The following is a 9,602-nucleotide window of genomic DNA, read 5'->3' as shown; positions in this document are numbered from 1 at the left end:
GCTGAAGTAGCTCACTCGGGAAAGCGTTAGACTGAAGATCTAGAGATCCCTGGTTCAATCCCAGGCTTTGGCATACTCTTTAGTCCCATTGTTTGCAGCAGTGGGCCATTTTCTGGAAGTGAAGCAGTGCCTTTACCCACCATGAGTCCCTCATTTCGGGCTCCCAAGCAAGAAAAGACAGCGTGGACTTATGCACCGAGTTTGCCCACCTTAGCTTTCTTTCTTCTCTTGCTCTTTGTCAGCAAGGGGAAGAAAAAGAAGTCCTCCTTCAAGCTGGAGTCAGAAGGGTGATGTAAGGATGACTTCCTGAGTGCTGGCTCCAGTCCTTTGCTCTAGCAGCCAACCTATCGAAGGGCTGCCACCACTTTCTCCACATTCACCCATCGGTGTGTTCAGAATGGAGAGGGTAACTAGTGGTGTTCCCCAATGGTCAGTCCTAGGACCAATCCTATTCAACTTATTCATAAATGAAAGGGGTAAACAGTGAGGTGGCAAAGTTTGCAGACGATACTAACCTTCTCAAGATAGTTAAGACCAATGCAGACTGTGAAGAATTTCAAAGAGATCTCACAAAACTAAGTGATTGGCCAACAAAATGGAAAATGAAATTTAATGTGGATAAATGTAAAGTAATGCACATTGGAAAAATTAGCCCCAACTATACATACAATATGGTGGGGGCAATTTAGCTACAACTAATCAGGAAAGAGAGCTTGAAGTCATCATGGATAGTTCTCTGAAGATGACCATGCAGTGTGCAGCGGCAGTCAAAAAAGCAAACAGGATGTTAGAAATAATTTAAAAAAGGATAGAGAATAAGATGGAGAATATCTTATTGCCTTTATATAAATCCATGGTACACCCACATCTTGAATACTGCGTACAGATGTGGTCTCCTCATTTCAAAAAAGATATACTGGCATTAGAAAAGGTTCAGAGAAGGGCAACTAAAATGATTAGGGTTTGGAACGGGTACCATATGACGAGAGATTAAAGAGACTAGGACTTTTCAGCTTGGAAAAGAGGAGACTAATGGGGGATATGATAAAGGTACATGAAATCATGAGTGATGTGGAGAAAGTGAATAAGGATAAGTTATTTACTTGTTCCCATAATATAAGAACTAGGGGCCGCCAAATGAAATGAATGGGCAACAGGTGTAAAACAAATAAAAGGATGTTCTTCTTCACACAGCACACAGTCAGCATGTCGAACTCCTTGCCTGAGGAGGTTGTGAAGGCTAGGAGTATAACAGGGTTTAAAAGGCTAGGACTATAACACGGTTTAAAAGAGAACTAGATAAATTAATATGTTTCAGAGTGGTAGCTGTGTTAGTCTGTATCCAGTGGCGTAGCCAGATTCTAACATCAGGGGGAGCGAACACATAAAAAAGGCACCACCCGACATATCAAATTACTAATTACATACTTTTAAATTCATTATACATATTTATTTGTACTTAAAATAAAAACACAAGAATGATCCAGCCACAGAAGGGTTTGCACAGCTGGCATTTTGCATGAGAACTTTAGATTATACTTAGATATACTTTAGATTCTAGAAAGTAAATGACAGACTACAGTAGTTTATAATTGTCACAGGTTTAAAAAAAATACTGGCCATTTTTTCCAGTTACTAATTTCATTTTAAAACCAATCAATGAAATGCACTTTATTTATAACAGATCATAATACTAAAGTCACCAAAAAGGCATGACAAATACAAGTTTTATGAGAATTGGTGAGCAAAGATCTCATAGCTCTTCGGGGTTGAACAAAGCAGTAATTTCCCTTAAAGAGAAGATGCAATGAAACCCTCCTGTACCCACAACTGATATCTGAAAAGCATCAGTCACTCTGCAGATCAAAGAAAGAAAGAGCAGCCAGTATTCAGACAGATAGGATCCTTATGACCTATATAGGAGAAGTGCACTTCCTAAGTAAACTGTAGCTGTATTATTTTTACAGAATCTCCTGATTTCAAAGCCAATCTTGTGATTTTTGGGTGAGCCTGACTCAGGGTTTTTGAACATTTGGGGTTGGCCATTCTGCAGACTGAGAGCTGGACACCCTCCTCCACACCCAGCACACCCAGAGTGGTCTAAAGCAATGACTCTTTCTTCTCCTTCCTGACACTGTAATGCAGCTGGGACTCCCCATTCCTAGACGTGCTTTTCCACAGACAGTGAATTCCCCACAGTGCTGAGTCCCCACAGGGCTGTTCTGGAGGCTCCAGTCCCCCACCCAGGACAGATGGGGCAGTAACCTCACATCACCCCTTTGTGACTCCCAGGAACCCTGCAGGGACAGCAGCTCCATGCTGAGCCCTAGGGCCCCCTAAAGTACCTGGGCGAAGGGGGGCAGTTCAACCCCCATCTCCGGGGGCTCCTGCTTCCTGGAGGTGACTATATCCTCACAGCCCCTCCCATTTACAGAGACACTCCATAGCCCTCCCCCTCACAGCCCCTCCCTTCACATATAAAGGGACTTGTTTGCTGCTGCCTGACATTACAAACCCAGGTGTGAGATTTATGGATGTGGAATTCTCCCAACCACATATTAAACCCCCTATTAGCAAGTCTTTCTTCTTCCTGACAGCCAGGTACTTTGCATCAACACAGACACTAGCTTTTAGATTTTCAGCTGCTACCAATTCCAAGGCTGGACTCTGTCTTACAGAGATACCACACAAATCCAAAGAGTCTGAGGGTGAGAGTTTGCTTGCTCTCCCCCGCATCCTCATGCATTTAGCCATAAAACTGTTCTGCTCTGACACACCAGTAACCAAATCTGTCCTCAGACCCTGAAGCACAGACTGCTCACTTAAAGAATTAGCATGGAGACATTCCTGTTCCAACACCATTGTCTTCCCAACAAGCTGGCCAAACCCAGCGACTTGGTTATAGGGCTGTGTAGTGAGGCCGTATTGGCAAACCGGGAAGTGGGCGGGCTCACCCGCCCACTACTAAAGGCCCCTCCCCCAGCCTAGCGGGAGGGACCACTGGACCCAGTACCAAATGATTACTTGGGACAACTAATAAAAAAAACAGGGAGCGAGGTGACGGTCAAAGGTTCAAAATCAGGGAACCGGATGGGGACACCGAGCAGAGAACCCCAGACAGCGCCCACTGCTCCTCGAAGGTGGCAAGGGAGCCAGCGGACGCTGCCCAGTGGAACTCCGCCCGGAGACGTGAAACCAAAGAGGTATGGAAGTAGGCCCCACAGTCGCAGAGCACCCCCTCGTCCAACATCCTCTCCCTGGTATTATAGATGGTAAGTTTGGCCAGTGCCAGGAAGAGGTTAACGAGGAGGTCCCGCGACTTTGTGGGGCCACGGATAGGGTGTGCATAAATAAACAAGTGTGGGGAAAAGTGCAGCCAGAACCTCAGCAAGAGGTTCTGGAGGAGCCGGAAAAGGGGTTGCAGCCTGGCGCACTCAAGGTAAGCGTGCGCCAGGGTCTCCCTGATGCCGCAAAATGGGCAGGCCTCGGGAATAGGGGTGAACCGCGCCAAGTACATGCCCGTGCTCACAGCTCCATGAAGGAGCCGCCAACCAATGTCCACGGCGGGCCTGGGAACTAAGGTGGAATAAAGGCTGGCCCACCGGGGCTCCTCACCCTCCACAGGTAGCAGATAGTCCCTCCACCTGGTGTCGGGGCGGGACACGAGGGTGAGGTGATGCAACGTGTGGAGCACGAGCGTGTACAGGTGGTCTCTGGACGCGGTCCGAAACCGGACCGGCTGCAGCGTATGCAGCCGGCTCGGATTATGGGAGCGGGGGAGCCGGGGGGGCTCACGGAACAAGGGCCCGAGAAAAAGGTCCGGAGGGCCCGGGGTGAGGGGTGGGCGGGGAGCGCCCTCCCGCAGGGCCCGCCACAGGAAGCCGAGAGCAGGAGGTGACAATGCAGCGCCCACCTCCTGGAGTACACGCAGAGGGGTCGCGAGGGTGGAGAGCCCCATGCGCCGACCAAGCGCGCGGGGATCCACCCAGTCCCCTCTGGTGTAGTCCAGGAGGTCTCCGACCCTGGTGGTTTCCGCCAGGACCAACCTCCGGCTCACCGAGGGTGACTCCGCCACCTGCACACGGAGATCGGGATTGTGCAGCAGGGGCTCCGCGAGGAGATCCACACCCTCGGTGGCCACAGTGGACCTGGTCGCCGAGAAAAGCTTCCAGGTCCGGAGAAGGTCCTGGTAGAAGACCGGCAGCTCCGAGAGGTCTCGCGGAAGACCTCTCGGGTGAAGAAAAAGGAGCTGCCGGTCGTATCGGAGCCCTCGGAGGCGGCGGAGGAAGGCGTGCGCTAACGTGCTCCATGCCGGACTACCCGCACCGTAAAGGAGCCTCTGCAGGGCCTGGAGGCGGAAGACATGGACCTGGCTACGAAGGCAGACCAGGCCCTGTCCCCCCTCCTCCAGGGGAAGACTCAGAACCCCTGCAGAGACCCAGTGCAGTCCAGGCCAGAAGAACTCCAGGGCTATCCTCTGGAGCCTGGCCAGGAGTTCCGGGGCCGGGCTCAGGGTGTTGAGCCGGTGCCAGAGCATGGACAGGACGAGCTGGTTCAGCACCAGCGCCCTCCCCCGCAGGGAGAGACACCGGAGCAGTCCCGTCTATCTCCGCAACCGCTCACGCACCCTGGCCTCCAAATCCAGCCAGTTCTCCGACGGAGAAGGATGCGTGGCGGAAAGATAAACGCCTAGATAGAGCAGCGGACCCACGCTCCACCGAATGGCTTGAAGCGCGGGTGGGAGGGAGCCCGCCTGCCAACCGTCCCCGACCACCAGGCCAGAGCTCTTGACCCAGTTGACCCGGGCGGAGGAGGCGGCCGAATAAACGGCCTGGCAGGCCTCCACCCGCACCAGATCCGCTGGGTCCTGGACCACGAGGAGCACGTCGTCGGCGTACGCCGACAGGACCAGCCGCAGCTCCGGCTCCCGGAGCACCAACCCTGCCAACCTCCGACGGAGGAGGCAGAGGAAGGGCTCGATCGCCAGAGCGTACAGCTGGCCCGAGAGGGGGCACCCTTGCCGTACTCCCCGCCCGAAGCTGACCGGCTCGGTCAGGGTCCAGTTGAGCTTGACCAGACACTCCGCCTCAGCGTACAGCACCTGGAGAAAGCCCACAAACTGGGGCCTGAAACCGAACGCCCGCAGAGTGCCCAGGAGATACCCGTGGTCCATCCTGTCGAACGCCTTCTCCTGGTCCAGAGACAGGAGGGCGAACGACAGACCATCCCTACGTCCCAGCTCCAAAAGGTCCCGGATCAAGTACAGGTTGTTAAAGATGCTCCGGCCCGGGACGGTGTAGGTCTGGTCGGGGTGGACCACGTCCGCCAGCACGGACCCCAGCCGCAGCGAGATGGCCTTCGCTACGACCTTATAGTCCGTGCTGAGGAGCGAGACGGGACGCCAATTTCGTAAATCGCGGAGGTCCCCCTTCTTCGGCAACAAGGCGAGCACGGCTCGCCTGCACGAGAGAGGGAGGACCCCGCCCTGCAAGGACTCGGCCCAGACGGTGACGAGGTCTGGGCCGAGGACGTCCCAGAACACGCGGTAGAACTCCACGGTCAGCCCGTCCATGCCCGGAGATTTATTAGTGGGCATGAGCCGGAGGGCTGCCGAGAACTCGGCCAGAGAAAGAGGCAGCTCCAGCCGGTCTCGGTCGCCCGCGCTGACCGTCGGGAGCCCGGTCCAGAGCACCCTGCGGGCCTCAGCGTCGGTCGGATCCGGGGAGAAAAGAGCGGCGTAGAAGGCCCTCGCCCTGCCACGCATCTCCTCCGGATCTGTGAGGGGGACGCCGTCCTCCGCCAGGAGGCAGGTGACATGCTTTTTGGCCCCCCTCCGTTTCTCCAGGGCGTAGAAGAAGCGGGAGCCGCAATCCATCTCCCGAAGGAGACGGATGCGGGATCGAACAAACGCGCCCCAGGCCCGGTGGTCTTCCAGGGCCCGGAGCTCCTCCCGCTTCTCCCGGTATGCCGCACAGAGGGGTGGATCCTCGGGGCCGGAGGCCAGACGCCTCTCCAGCTCCAAGACCTCCCGCTCCAACTGCCCTATCAGCGCATCTCGCTGCCGGCTGGCGCCCCGGGCGTAGTTCCGGCAGAAGAGCCGCGCGCGGACCTTCCCCACGTCCCACCACCGCCGCGCCGAGGGAAAGGCGCGCCGCTGCCCCCGCCAGGCCAGCCAGAACTCCCGGAAGGATGCCACGAAGCCCACGTCCTCCAGCAAACTATTATTAAAATGCCAATAGGCCGGCCCCGGCCGCTCGGAACTGAGAGAAGCCGTCACGGTCACCAGATGGTGATCCGAGAACGGGGCCGGCCGGACGCTGGAGGCATGGGCCCGCGCCAGATGAAAGCGGGACAAATAGATCCGGTCCAACCGGGAGTGGCGCGACCTCCATAGGTGAAGGTGGTGTCATCGTCCGGGTGGTGTTCGCGCCAGACGTCCACCAGGGAGTGATGGTCTACGATCTCCCTGAGGACGCCCGCGGCTGCCTGGGAATTTTCAAGCCCGGAGCGGTCCCGGTCCTCGAGGGTGGTGTTAAGGTCCCCGCCCAGGACCAGGCACTCGCGAGAATCCAGAGTGCCGAGGAAGGCCGCCGCCCGCTGATAGAAAGGCACTCGTTCCAGGCCCGCGTTCGGGGCATAAACGTTGACCAAGTTCAGAACCAGCCCCTCCACACGGGCCCGGACGTGCAGCAGGCGGCCCTGCACAACCTCGGCGACCCTCAGTACCTCAGGCCGCAGCCCCTGGGAGAACAGGGTGGCCACCCCAGCCGAATGGGCGCTGAGGTGGCTAAAATAAACCCCGTCTCCCCACTCCAGCCGCCAGCTAGCCTCGACGGCCGGAGCCGTGTGGGTCTCCTGCAGGAAAATCACAGAGTACCCCCCCTCCTGAAGGAAGGAGAGCACCTGGCTCCTGCGGAGACCCACCCTACAGCCCCGAGTGTTCAGCGATGCAAAGGTGGTAACTGTCATGCGGAGGGCTGGGGCAGATCCTCACGGGCGGAGGGACCATCGGCCCCCAGCGGGCCCCGCAAGATCCCGGTTTCGACTCCGAAGGTCAAAAGGGAGTCGCGGAATCTGCGGGCCCGCCGATAGGCCGCGATGTCCCGCCGACCGGACCCCCGCCCCTCCCCCAAAAGCGCCTGCACGGCCCGGAGGACAAGATGGAAGTCCCCCCAGCGCTGAAGGGCGAGCTGCACCTTACCCTGGGAACCACGGGAATCCGATAGAAAGAGGCGCAGCTCATCCCGCAGTGCGGAGGGGGAGGCAGCGGCCAAGCCGCCGCCATCCTCCGGCGGGGCCCCTGAAGGGTCCTCGCAGCCCACGGTGACGGACATACAAGGGGCCGAGTTCCGGCGCTGCTGCGCCGGGCAGCCCGTCCCCATCCCCGGCAAAGGAGAGGGCGACTGAGGGAACAACACAGCCCCAACAGTGGCAGGAAGGGAAGACACGAAAACCGCCCCCTGAGGGTTGTCTGCAGGCAACGGAAATGCGACAACCCCGGGGGCGGCAGTAACACCAGAGGTGGCAGAAGGAGACACCTCGGGGACAGGATCTGGGGCAAGGGCGGGAATAGGGGCGGGACTCGAGGCAGGAACAGGGACTTGGGCAGGAGAGGGGACAGGATCAGGGACGGGAACGGGCTCCCCATCTCCCGCTGCCAAGCTGCTAGACTGCGGCTCCCCTCGGCCGAGGTCAGCATCCGAGGGGACGGAGGCAGCAGGGACAGGGGAAGCCTCAGGGGCAGGAACGATGGAAGGGGCAGGATCGGGGGCAGGAACAGGCCGCTCAGCAACGGCCGTTGCCCCGAGGGGCTCGGCGGCCGTGCACGAGATGGGAGTCGCGGCCGGGCTGGCAGGTAGGGCTAAGGGTTCTCCCAGGACTAAGTCGGGAGCGGCAGAGTGGGGCGAGGAACCGGGAGCAGGAGAAGGGGGCGGGACTAAGCCAGCACCCGGATCGGGGCCCGCTGGCGGAGGGTCGTCCTCCCCCTGAGTAACCGGGGTCAGACCCAGGGCCTCGATCTCATCGAAAATGGAGGCGAAAGCGGTCCCCTCGGCCCCGGCCACCTCCCCGCCAGTCACAGGGACAAGGGCCGCCCCGGCATCGGCGGCGGCGGCGGGGGGCACAGACGGAGCAAGGGCCGGGAGAACCGCTGCTGAAGCCTCCTCAGGCGTGGGCCCAACAAAAGGGACAGAAATTTCCCCAGCCGCTGCCACGGCATCCACGGTCTCCATGGCCGGCACCTCCTGCTGGGCACCGTCCGGGGGCGCGGAAACAGAACTAACAACATCGGCCCCCCGCGGCATCTTTCGGGGGGCCTGCTCTCCCTCCTCATCAGAGGGGAGGGAGAGAGCCCGCGACCTGCGGGCGCCGCGCTTCCCCCGGACGGTCACCCAGCCCCCCGAGGTGGAAGAGGAGGTGGAGGGCCGGTCAGCAGGGGCAGGGCCAGAGGGCAAGGGCGATGGCTTCGGGGCTTGGGGCGGCAGGGTCGGAGGGACAGCAGGGGAGAGGGAAACCTCCCCCTGGGGCGGGCCCTTCCCCGCGGCCGGCGGAAGCTGCCCCGCCCTCTCCTCCACATGCCCCGCCGATCCAGGGTCGGCGACGGCAAGGCCCGCCTGCCCGGCCGTCTCCGCGGCCAGAGCGGGAACCGCGGCAGAAGGAGGAGGGGCGGTGGCAGCAGCAGTGTCCGAACCGCCAGGGTTGCCGGCGATGACAGGGCCGGCACCCTCCCGGGCCCCGGGGGTCTCGGACGCCTCTCCAGGCCAGGCCAGGGGACAGTCCCTCCAGACATGCCCCGGCGCCCGGCAGAGGAAGCACCGGGCCTCCCCCGTCGAATAGTGGACCCGATAATGGGCCCCCCGGTAGGGCACCAGGAAGGACCCCTCGAGCGCCACTCCGGCACCCGCCGCCGGTGGCAGCTGAAGCTGGACCTGCCGGCGGAAAGACAGGATGTGCCGGAGGGCAGGGTCCTTACAGCCCAATGAAAGAGAGCTCAGAATGGAAATGGGCTTCCCCAGGGTGGAGAGGGCCGGCAACAGGGCGGCGTTGGGGAGGTAGGGCGGGACAGAGGTCAAGAGCACCCGTACGCCCAGGTCCTCCAGGGGTTCCAAAGGCACAAACACGCCCCCCACCGCCAGGCCTCGTTCCACCGCCTCCTGCGCGGCGGCCACCGACGCCAGGAAGAACACGGCCTTCCCGTACATCTTGGAGGCCGCCACGATGGCCGTAGGCCCCACCACCCTCGCCAACGCCCGCACATAAGTCTCAATGTGGGGCGAGGCAGGCACCAAATGGCAACGGACGCCATGCCTCCTAGTCAGCGAGGGGAAGGGGCCGTGGTCACCAGGGACAGGTCCAGAGGCGGCGGTCGGGGCGGACGACGCAGCGGCACGCAAAGAGGCGGCGGCCACCTGGGCGTATGCTCTGGGGGCCGGAGGTGGAGCACCACCAGAGCTGGTGGAAGGGACGGCAGGAGAGGGAGGGGCCGCGGCCGGTGTCGGGGCCGCAGCGGGGACCGTAGCCCCGCCCGCAGGAGGTCTGGCTCCACGGGCAGGGCCCTTGCCCTTCTTCCTCCCTTGGCCCTTCCTGCCGGTGGAGGGGGCAGC

The 9,602-nt window shown here is 59.9% G+C and overlaps 1 non-coding gene across 1 annotated transcript; it reads left to right on the top strand.

Annotated features, from left to right (window-relative positions):
- Positions 1–73, top strand: TRNAF-GAA (transfer RNA phenylalanine (anticodon GAA)). Its single transcript has one exon. It is a non-coding gene; the product is annotated as a tRNA-Phe (tRNA).
- Positions 74–9,602: the final 9,529 nt, after the last annotated feature.

This window comes from Chrysemys picta, chromosome 16, assembly GCF_011386835.1.
Source record: "Chrysemys picta bellii isolate R12L10 chromosome 16, ASM1138683v2, whole genome shotgun sequence".
NCBI lineage: Eukaryota > Metazoa > Chordata > Testudines > Emydidae > Chrysemys > Chrysemys picta.
This window is presented reverse-complemented; position numbering and strand designations above follow the sequence as displayed.